Source organism: Sus scrofa, chromosome 2 (assembly GCF_054392235.1).
Source record: "Sus scrofa isolate SSC_HxYL_T2T_F1_AM1 chromosome 2, Sscrofa_HxYL_maternal_Yorkshire_Landrace_v2.0, whole genome shotgun sequence".
In the NCBI taxonomy this organism is placed as follows: Eukaryota; Metazoa; Chordata; class Mammalia; order Artiodactyla; family Suidae; genus Sus; species Sus scrofa.
Window position 1 is genome coordinate 120898311 of NC_139384.1, and position 12309 is coordinate 120910619.

The 12309-nt window shown below is 34.4% G+C and overlaps 1 long non-coding RNA gene across 3 annotated transcripts in view; it reads right to left on the reverse strand.

The window, feature by feature from the left end:
* Positions 1 to 12309, reverse strand: part of LOC110259433 (uncharacterized) — a 651590-nt gene that overhangs the window by 62206 nt on the left and 577075 nt on the right. For 2 of the 3 annotated variants that reach the window (XR_014838479.1, XR_014838478.1), the window contains one exon: positions 1071 to 1212. The exons of the other annotated variant lie outside the window; for it this stretch is intronic. This is a non-coding gene — a long non-coding RNA (uncharacterized LOC110259433). The remainder of the gene's footprint in view (positions 1 to 1070; positions 1213 to 12309) is intronic. 3 annotated transcript variants of the gene reach the window in all.

The window sequence follows — 12309 nt, forward strand, 5'->3', positions numbered from 1 at the left end:
ATACAGACGGCCAACAAGCACATGAAACAATGCTCAATATCCCTGATTATTAGAGAAATCCAAATCAAAACTATCATGAGATACCACCTCACACCAGTCAGAATGGCCATCATTAAGTCCACAGATAACAAATGATGAAGGGGGTGTGGAGGAAAGGGAACCCTTCTGCACTGTTGGTGGGAATATCAGCTGGTACAACCACTATGGAGAACAGTGTGGAGGTACCTTAGAAAACTATACATAGAACTCCCATATGACCCAGCAATCCCACTCTTGGGCATATATCCGGACAAAACTTTCCTTGTGCATTGCAGCACTATTCACAATAGACAAGACATGGAAACAACCCAAATGTCCATCAACAGATGATTGGATTGGGAAGATACACACACACACACACACACACACACACACACACACACACACAATGGAATACTACTTAGACATAAAAAGAATGAAATAATGCCATTTGCAGCAACATGGATCGAACTAGAGACTCTCATACTGAGTGAAGTAAGTCAGAAAGAGAAAGACAAATACCACATGATATCACATATCTGGAATCTAATATAAGGCACAAATGAACCTTTCCACAGAAAAGAAAATCATGGATTTAGAGAATAGACTTGTGGTTGCCAAGGGGGAGAGGAAGAGACTGGGGTGGATTGGGAGCTTGGGGTTAATAGACACAAACTATTGCTTTTGGAATGGATTAGCAATGAGATCCTGCTGTGTAGCACTGGGAACTATGTCTTGTCACTTATGATGGAGCATGATGATGTGATAAAAAAGAATGTGTACATGTATATATAACTGTGTCACCATGGTGTACAGTAGAAAAAAATCGTATTTGGGAAATAACAAAAATAATTAAAAATTAAATAAAAATCATGTATAAAACTTGTAATTGCAATTCACAAGTCTCCTTTATAGTTTTTATTGCAATCATCATAGAAATCAAGGAGCAAATATGGTTATCCATATTTTATAGATGTACAACTTAATCTTTATAATTTAATATACAGAGTATTATTTAAAAGTTTAAGATTATTTCTAAATTTGACTCTAACCTTGTAATTCTATCATGGTAAAATTCTATATTACCCAAAAGATGTATATGGCAAATTCCTTTCTTTTCAGTTTGCTGAGTAGCATCTCAAGTTATATAGGCATGCTTCCATCAGCCTGTCTTTCGTTGTTCTTTATTATAACCTGGAGAAGAAAAAAAAAGCTTATGTCTGATGTTTTAGTCACCAGTGACTCTCTGACTCACCCATGGATACCTTTCTCTTTTGTGAACACTTCATTCTTTCCTTACTTTATTTTGTTTGTTTAACTCAACCCTATAAATTACTATGGTGGGACAAAGGAAGGAGGTAGGCAGGCTTTGACTATCCAAATGATAAGATCTAGGAATAGATAAATCATTGGAAACTAAAATGTATAAACTTCCCTTTGAAGACAAGGTTTATAGCAAGTTACACTTAGACTTACAAATATTGAAAGCATGAGGATATAACATGCATGGTACAAAATATGAATGAATGGAAACTGTGAAGGAATATAGGGCAGATTATCCCTAGAGCATGAATGATTTCTGTCTTTCTCTGTTTTTAACTCAAGTTATTTTCTGCTCTAACTTGATTTTTGGTCCATCTCCCTACTAAACACTTCACATTTCATTTCCTCTCTGAGCCTTTAGGGGAGATTGAAAGTAGCAGTTAAAGCTGGTTATGCCCAATAGTCAGGGCAAATTTTGTTTACAAGATACTCCCTGTTACAGTGTTTGGATTGTCTAAATAACAGGCAATAAAATCTATCAGCTGGAAACCTTCTCTTGTTGTAAATGAGCAGACTATTTTAATCAGTACCTTCTGCTGAATAACATTTCAAGGGCAGTCCAGTTATTAAGAAAGTTATATGTAACCTACAGATATAACTGATCTTTAACTATTTATTGAATTAGTAATCATTCACTCAGAACTCTGCTAGGCTCTATAATGGATACAAAAAACAGCATAAAAATTCTCTGCTTCTGGGAACTTAACATCCATATGTGGGAACAAACTCCCTCAATTTTTTTAAATGTGGAAAGATATTTTAATGGCTCTGGTTATAAATGTAATAAGAAATCAAATTTGTAAGAAATCATTTAGGCCTAAATACTCAAGTACATAGTTTCAAGGAAGAGCTAGACCTTCAATTGAGTCTTAAAATTTTCTGAAGATGTGAAATTATAGAGGAGATGGTAAAGACAATGTGAATAACAGGGAAAGAGTTGGCTGGGATTCATGTGAGTTAACAAGGAGAAATAAAAATGAATGGGAAAGTAGAAAACAAGTTCAAAGAAGGCCATGTAAACTCTAGAGAGTAGGTTAACTCATTGAGTAAGTCATTATAGCTTCATGGGCTAAGAATAAAATGAGATTGATTTTACGCACACTAGAGATGGACACAGATATAAGATTGTTCAGAGAGAAAACCAGGACATGTGGAGAATATAACTTGCTGTAATCTAAAGGTGAAGAGATAGAATCTAAATGAGGCCATGGAAATGAAAAGATATAGAAAGGGATGGAAAGAGACGGTTGACATTTAATAAGAGTGATACTCTTCCTAGTTTTTTCTTTCCCATTTTTGACTTCATTAACTAGTTTGTATGAAGATATGTTTCCATATTAGACATGAGATTGAGAGGTATTTTGAGTTGCATAAGTAGGAAGTAGAAGTAAGATTTTTACCTTGTTTTATTTTTTTTTCCAAATCTTTTTTTCTTTCTTTTAAGCTTTAGTTAGATAAAATCAACAAATGAAATTTAAGATATTTAAAGGGTACAATGTGATGATTTGGCACTTGTATACATTGTGGAAGAATTCCCCCTACCAAGTTAATTAATACATCCGTAATCTCACATATTTACCTTTTTCCTTTTCTCTGTGTATATGAATGTTTAAATTCTATTCTCTCAGCAAATTTCATTTATACCATAGAGTATTATCAGTTGTAGTCATCATGGGTTACACATTAGATTCTCAGACCTTATTCATCTTATAACTGGAAGTTTGTACTTCTATCAGCCTCTCTCTATTTCTCCCACCCACCAGCTCAGGCATCCACTAGTTCTTTTCTTTTTAAAATCTACATTGTATGTTGCCTCTCAGGATAGGGAAGCAAATACTCCTGTGCATCACTGCTATTTTTTGTGTAAGTTAATTTCTCAGATTCTGCTTGAATATATTTTATTCAACTTTAATTAATCTTATTTTATTTACTTGTTTTTTTTTATTCCCCCAATACATTATTTTTTTTTCCTACTGGTATGCAAAAGCTTGTCAGTTTGATTAGGTCCTATTGGTTTATTTTTGCTTTTATTTCTGTTTGGAGACTGACCTGAGAAACCTTCATAAGGCTGATGTCACAATGTTTTGCCTATGTTCTCTTCCTGGAGTTTGATGGTTTCTTGTCTTATATTTAATTCTTTAAACCATTTTGAGGTCATTTTTGTGCATGGTGTGAGGGTGTGGGATTCATCCCAGGTTTACAAGGATGGTTCACCATATGCAAATCAAGCAATGTCAGACATCACATTAACAAAAGTAAAAAACCATAAGATCATCTCAATAGATGCCGAAAAAGCATTTGACAATGTCTAACATCCATTCATGATCAAAACTCTTACCAAAGTGGGTATAGAGGGAACAAACATTGACATAATCAAAGCCAATTATGACAAACCCACTGCAAATATAATACTCAGTGGAGAAAGCTGAAAGCCTTCTCACTCAAATCTGGAACAAGACAGGGATGCCCACTCTTACCACTGTTATTCAACATAGTACTGAAAGTCCTGACCACAGCAATCAGACAAACAAAAGAAATATAAAAGGCATCCAAATAGGAAGAGATGAGATAAATTGTCACTGTATGCAGATGACATGATACTGTCTATAGAAAACCCTAAGGACTCAACCCAAAAACTATTCGAACTGATCCACAAATTAAGCAAAGTCTCAGGCCATAAGATTAACTTTCAAAAATCAGTCGCATTTCTGTATACTAACAATGAAATATTATAAAACAAATACAAAATACAATACCTTTTAAAATTGTACCCCCAAAAATCAAATAGCTGGGAATACACCTGACCAAGGAGGTATAGTTCCCTTATATGCTGAGAACTATAAAACATTTATCATGGAAATTAAAGAAGATGTTAAGAAATGGAAAGATATTTCACGCTCCTGGGTGGAAGAATTAATATCATAAAAATGGCCATACTACCCAAAGCAATCTACAGATTCAATGCCATCCCTATCAAATTACCCAGGACATTTTTTCACAGAACTACAACAAAAAATCCAAAAATTTATATGGAACCACAAAAGACCCAGAATTGCCAAAGCAATTCTGAGGAACAAAAACCAAGCAGGAGGCATAACTCTCCCAGACTTCAGGCAACATTACAAAGCCACAGTCATCAAGACAGTGTGGTAGCGGTACCAAAAGAAACATACAGATATTGGAAGGAATAGAGAATACTGAAATAAACCCAGACACCTATGGTCAATTCATCTTTGACATAGGAGGAAAGAACATAAAATGGGAAAAAGACAGTTCCTTTCTGTCTTGTTTCTGTTCAGTCTGCTAAAAGTTCTTGCTCCATGTCAGCCTGATTCCTGACTAGTTCTGCATAATATTGTACTACAGTTTTATAACACTGTCAGTGATTTTTTAAAAAGACCTCTGTTCTTAGAATACTCATATTCACTTGCCCTTCTCTTTAACAACTAAAAGTAAATCTTTGAGGAAAGGATGGAGTGCAAATGTCAAATGCATTCTTATGTAGTAATTCGAGAATAAATGATAGAAAAAAGCTTGAAGCAGTATTGAACATCATTTGAAAAAAACACATGTTTAACTAGTTCTTGCAATTTCAGTTTTAATTTTTTCTCCTTGAGATCTTTGCTCTTCATATTAAACTGTTCTGCTAGACTCTGGAAATGAGAGGAAAAGGAAGATGTTAAGTGCTATAACCAATAGGATCTTACCATTGTGGGAATGATTTTTGCTTTCAAGAATCAATAACAAAGATGTTCTTGTGAAAACCCTATGTTTTAGCTGTCACAAAAGATGTTTTATCTTCATTTTGCATTCTGTTCAGATTTTTTTTCCATTCTGTTCTAGTTGAAAGCTTGATAGTCTAATAAATTTCTTGTCATATAAAATCTGAGCATACAACTACAGAAAAAGTAATTTTATATAAAAGCATTCTGAAAAGACATATATTATTTAAATGAATATAGAAATACTGTAAGAAATTACACTTTTTATTGGACATTGAAATAATACCTTATATATTTTGATGTTCATACTTCACTATCTGTAAGATTATCAGGACTTTCAGATTATAATAACATTGGAATAAGTTATAGTCACAGAATCACAAGATCTAGAAACACTTTAAAACCAAGATATAAAAGCATTTATTAGCAAATAAATTTCAGTGTAATCTGTGAGAAACCATTAGTCAGGGTGATGCCATTTGAGAATCCTAGTAATTAACTTAATAAAAATCTTCTGAGAAAATAAAGGAATCACATGAAATAGAAATAAATAAAATTTGGATCTAGGTTATTTGGGGGAAAATTGCTGTTAGGACATAATGGCATTCCTAGCCATTTTCACATTAAACAGCTCGTCTATTTCCTCCCAGCTGGCCAGTTTTGTGTGTACTATTTCTCCTGCAAGAAATGTTTTTAGTTTGACTCAATATTTCTTCAGGTTTCTACTGCTACTTGTCAGAGGTGCTCTCACTAACTCTCCAGATTAACTAGAATTTATCAATAGTTTTGTGCTTTGCTAGACTCTTAAACCTACTAAGAGTAGAATAAGTCACCTTTAACTGCCATGTCTGACACACAGGACATTTTCAATAACTGAGGATATAACTAGCACTTTATTGTTTAATGAAGTATAGTTGATTTAAGATATTGTGTTAGTTTCAGATGTAAAGTGACATATATGTAAATGAGATTATTTTACATAATAGGATAAGTTTTTAAAAAAATTTTATTACAATGGTGTACAATGTTCCATCAATTTCTACTGTACAGCAAAGTAATGCAGTTAGAGATATAAATACTTTTTTTTCTCATATTACCTTACATCATGTTTCATCACCAGGGGCTAAATATAGTTCCCTGTGGTATACAGCAGGATCTCATGCTTCTCCACTCTAATAGTTTGCATCTACTAACCCCAAACTCCCAGTCCATCCCAATCCCTCTCCCTCCACCTTGACAACCACAAGTCTGTTTTCCATATCCATGAGTTTGATTCTTTTCTATAGATAGGTTCATTTCTGCCATATATTAGATTCCACATAAAAAGTGAAATCATATGGGATTTGTCTTTCCTTTTCTGATGTAATTCACTTAGTATTTCTAGTTCTATCCATAATGCTTCAAATGACATTATTTTGTTCTTTTTATGGCTAAGTCATATTCCATTGTGTATATGTATCACATCCTCTTAATACATTCATATGTCAGTGGACACATAAGTTTTTTTTCATGTCTTGGCTATTGTGAATAGTGCTGCAATGAACATACAGGTCCATGTATCTTTTTCAAAGAAAGTTTTTTTCTGGATATATACCCAAGAGTGGGATTGATGGGTCATATGGTAGTTCTATTATTAGTTTTCTGAGGTACTGCCATGCTGTTTTCCATAATTGTTGTAACAGTTTACATTCCCACCAACAGTGCAGGGGGGTTCCCCTTTCTCCACACTTTCTACAGCATTTGTTATTTGTGGACTTATTAATGATGACCATTCTGACTGGTGTGAGGTGGTACCTCATGGTAGTTTTGATTTGCATTCTGTAGTTTTGATTTGCATTTTTCTAATAATTAGTGATGGTGAGCCTTTTTTCATGTGCCTGTTGGCCACCTGTATATCTTTAGAGAAATGTCTATTCAACCCATTTTTCAGTTGGGTTGTTGTTTTGTTTGCCATTGAATTGTATAAGTTGTTTGTATATTTTAGAGATTAAGTCCTTGTCAGTTGCATCATTTGAAACTATTTTCTCCCATTCTGTAAGCTGCCTTTTTTGTTGTTGTTATGGTCTCCCTTGCAGTGCAAAATCTTGTAAATTTAACTAGGTTCCTTTGGTTTATTTTTGCTTTTATTTCTGTTGCCTTGGGAGACTGACCTAAGAAAAAGTTTGTAAGGTTGATGTCAGATAATGTTTTGCCTATGTTCTCTTCTAGGAGTTTGATGGTGTCTTGTCTTACATTTAAGTCCTTAAGCTATTTGGGGTTTGTTTTTGTGCATGGTGTGAGGGTGTGTTCTGGTTTCATTGATTTACGTGAGGCTGTCCACTTTTCCCAGAACCACTTGCTAAAAAGACTGTCTTTTTCCCATTTTATATTCTTACCTCCTTTGTTGAAGATTAAATGACCATAGGTGTCTGGGTTTCTTTTTGGGTTCTCTATTCTGTTCCTTTGGTCTGTATGTCTGTTTTGGTATCAGTACTACACTGTCTTTGTAATGTTGCCTGAAGTCTGGGAGAGTTATGCCTCCTGCTTGGTTTTTGTTCCTCAGAATTGCTTTGGCAATTCTGGGTCTTTTGTGGTTCCATATAAATTTTTGGATTTTTTATTGTAGTTCTGTGAAAAATGTCCTGGGTAATTTGATAGGGATGGCATTGAATCTGTAGATTGCTTTGGGTAGTATGGCCATTTTTATGATATTAATTCTTCCACCCAGGAGCATGGGATATCTTTCCATCTCTTCAGATCGTCTTTAATTTCCTAGATTAACATTTTATAGTTTTCAACATACAAGTCTTTCACATCCCTGGTCATGTTTATTCCTAGGTATTTAATATTTGGGGTAGGGGGCAATTTCAAAAGGTATTGTATTTTTATATTGCTTTTATAATATTTCATTTTTAGTATACAGAAATGCAACTGATTTCCAAATGTTTATATTGTATCCTGCTACTTTGCTGAATTCCTTAATCAATTTGATTAGTTTTTGTGTGGAGTCCTTAGGGTTTTTTATATATAGTATCATGCCATCTGCATATTATGACAATTTTACCTCTTCTCTTCCAATTTGGACACTTTCTATTTCTTTTGTTTGTCTGATTGCTGTGACTAGGATTTCCAATATTATGTTGAATAAAAGTGGTGAGAGTGGGCATCCTTGTTTTATTCCAGATTTTAGCAGGGAGACTTTCAGCTTTTCTTCATTGAGTATTTTATTGGCTGTGTGTTTGTCATAAATGGCTTTTATTATGCTAAGGTGTGTTCCTTCTATACCCACTTTGGTAAGAGTTTTTATCACGAATGGATTTTGGATTTTGCAAATGCTTTTTCCTGCATCTATTAATATGATCATGTAGTTTCTGACTTTTGTTAATGCAGTGTATGATATTGATTGATTTGCATATGCTGAGACATACTTGTGAACTTGGGATGAATCCCACTTGGTTGTGGTTTATGATCTTCGACATGTGCTATTGGATTTGGCTGGCTAAAATTTTTGTTCAGAATTTTTGTGTCTATCCTCATCAAAGGTCTTAGCCTATAATTTTCTTTTTGGTAGTGTTTTTATCTGGTTCTGGTATTAGGGTGATGGTGGCATCATTGAATATCTTTGGGATTTTTCTTTCTTCAACATTTTGGAAAATTTTAAGAAGGATGATTCTAAGTTCTTTGTATGTTTGGTAGAATTTGCTTGTGAAGCCATCTAATCTTGGACTTTTGTTTGTAGGAAGTGTATTTATTACATATTAAATTTCATTTCTAGTGATCAGTCTGTTCAACTGATATATTTCTTCTTGATTCAATTTTGGCAGTCTGTATGTCTCTAGAAAGTTGTCCATTTCTTCTAGATTGTCAAATTTGTTGGTATATAATTGTTCATAGTGTTATTTTACTTTTTAAATTTGTTTATTTATTTTATTTCTGCAGTATCTGTTGAGATTTCTTTTTCATTTCTTATTTTGTTTATTTGGGTTCTTTCTCTCTTCTTCTTGGTGAGTGTGGCTAGAACTTAACCCTTTCAAAGAACCATCTCTTGGTTTTATTGATTTGTTTTTAATTATTTTTTGAATCTCTCTTTAACTGATTTCCCCTCTTATTTTTATGATTTCATTCCTTCTACTGACATTAGTTTTTTTTTAAATTTTTTTATTGGTTGTTATTCTTCTTTTTCTAATTCTTTTAGGTGGTCTGTTAAGTTGTAGATTTGAGTTTTTTGTTTGTTTGTTTGTTTGTTTTTTTTAGGAAGTCCTGTATCACTATGAATTTCCCTCTGATAACTGTGATTGTGGCATCCAATAGATTTTGAATGATTGCATTTGCATTATCATTTGTCTTGAGGTCTTTTTAAATTTCCCTTTTGATTTCCTCATTGACCCCTGTGTTTTTTTGTAACATGTTGTTTAGTTTCCACTTAGTGAGGTTTTTTGTTTGTTTGTTTCTTTTCCTGTGGTTGATTTCTAGTTTCATGTCATTGTGGTCAGAGAAGATAGCTGAAATAATTTCTATATTCTTAAATTTGTTGAGGTTAGTTTTATGCCCCCGTATATGGCCAATCCTTGGGTAAGTTCCATGTGCACTTGAAAAAAAAATGTATATTTTGGTTTTATTTTTGATGTAATATCCTGAAAATATCAATTAATTCTCACTGCTTTTCAGTGTCATTTAGGGTCTCTGTTGCCTTATTGATTTTCTGTCTAGAGGATCTTTCCATTGATGTGAGCAAGATGCTAAATTCTCCTATTATGTCTGTTAGTATTTGTTATGTGTATGTGGGTGCTCCTTTATTAGAGGCATATATACTGACGAGTGTAATACCCTCTTTTTGAATTGATCCTTTTATTATTAAATAATGTCCTTCTTTGTCTTTATGGACTTTGTTTTAAAGTGTATTTTTTCTGATATGTGTATTGCAATTTCCACTTTCCTGCCTTTTCCATTCACATGAAATATCTTTTTCTATTTCCTCACTTTCAATTTATATTTATATGTGTCCTTTTACCTAAGGTAAGTCTCTTGTAGGCAGCATATTGTAAGTTCTTGTTTTTTTTTACGCAGTCTGCCACTCTATGTCTTTGGATTGCAGCATTCATACCATTGACATTTAAGGTAATCATTATTATATATGTATTTAAGCCATTTAAAACCTTGTTAGCCAGTTGATTCTTTGTTTCTCCTTTGTTTTGTTTTTTTTTGGTTTTTTTTTGGGGGGGCGCTGGATGATTTCCTTTTACTTTATGCTTATATCCTCTTTAGTTTTTGTGAATGTATTTTTTGGTTTTGATTTATAGTTGCCTTTTTTGCAAGTATTATAGTATGTAACCCCTTCCTATATCTGCTTGCTTTAGTCTCATAGTCATATAGGCTGAAATATATTCTAAATTAATTAATTAGTTAATTAATATTTTTAAAAAGGGAGTCTACATTTTTACTTTCCTTCCCCACATTTTATGATTTTGATGTCCTTTTTTTTACATCTTCATGTTAATCCTTGTGCACTTCCTTGTGTTTATCATTGCTTTCACAAATAGTTTTTTTTTCCTCTCCCTTTTAGAACTGAATACTGGCTTATTTAAATGAGTTCTTCTATCTTGTATCTTATTTCTTTCCTATTTAGAGGAGAACTTTTAGTATTTCTTTTAGAATGGGTTTAGTATTACTATATATATATATATATATTTTTAGTTTTTGTTTGTTGGGGAAATGCTTAATTCTCCCTCTATTTTAAAATGATATTCTTTCTTGGTATTCTATGTAGCAAATTTTTTTCCTTTTAGAACTTTGAATATATCTTGCCATTCTCTTTTGGCCTACAGTGTTTCTGTAGAGAAATCAGCTTATAGCCTTATGGAGGTTCACTTACAATTAACTCTGTTTTTCTCTTGCTGCCTTTAGAATCTTCTCCTTTAACTTTTGCTATTTTTATTATGTCTTGGTGCATGCCTATTTGAGTTAAACTTGTTTGGGGCCCTCTGTGCTTCCTGTATCTTGATATCTATTTCCTTTAAATTTGGAAAGTTCCCAGCCATAATTTCCTCAAATATATTTTCAATTGCCATTTCGTTTCCTTCTCCTTCTGGAATTCCTATTATGTGTAGATTGGCCTGCTTTATATTACCCCATAGCTGTCCTATGTTGCTTTCATGTTTTCCATTTGTTTTTCTGTCCACTGTCCTGATTGGGTGATTTCCATTATTCTATTTTCCAAGTCATTTATTTATTCCTCTGCACTATTCATTCTGCTCTTCAACACCTTTAACCCACCTTGAAACTCTGCAAATAAATTTTCTAATTTTTCTTGGCTCCTTATATTTTCTGGTTCCCCTCTAATGTAATCTGCATTACTCTCCATATCTGCTCTTAATTCCTTTGCATTCACTCTTAATTCCTTCAATATTTTCACTATCTCCTTTTTGAACTCAGTGTCTGTTAGACTGTAGACGTCTGTTTCATTGTTTGCCCATTCAGGGGAATTCTATTCTTTTAACTGGGAATGGTTCCTGAGCTTCTTTGATTTGCCTATATTTTTCTTATTCCTAGAATTTAGGGAAAACAACTACTGTAGTCCTAGAGGGCTATTTATATGTGAGAGAACCCTGGGTAGTTTGTGAGGGCTTACGTGTGTGTGTGTGTGTGTGTGTGTGCACGTGCATGCACGCACGCCTCTTTTGGTTTAGATGTTTGCTGAATCTTTCCGCAGTGTGTGCATGCTGTTATCCTTTTTACATGGGGTGTGCTGCTGTATGTCCTGCTGTTGCTTCTATGGAGATGGAGGCAGTGGGTCAGGATAGTAACCAGTGCCTGGTTGCTGTGTCCTTGAATATGGCAGGAACCCTCAGGAAGGTGGTGCAGGCTGCTCCTGGTCCCAGCGCCCTGGAAAGTGGCACTGACCCTCAGGCAAGTATAGGTGGTCCCTCCTCTGGACTGACCTTTGAGGTGACTGGGACTGCAGGTGGTGCCTGTTCAAGGACCCCTAGTGGTGGCTAGCCACACCTACCTCTGGAGTCTGAGATGGCTGCCATGGTTTGCCCCTGCCACCCATAGCCCATGCAAGAGGCACCCCACTGCCATTAGCCTATGCAAGAGGTTCCCTGCTGCCCAAGAGCCACACATGTGCAGAGAAAGATATTCCTATGATGGTCCTTTCCCTCCTGGAACTGACCTCTGGAGCCTGTGTCTCAGACTGTGGTGTATGGGGGCAGTGGTACCAATGGCTTGTAATGATCTCTCTCTGCTTTGCCCTCCTCCATCCAGCTTT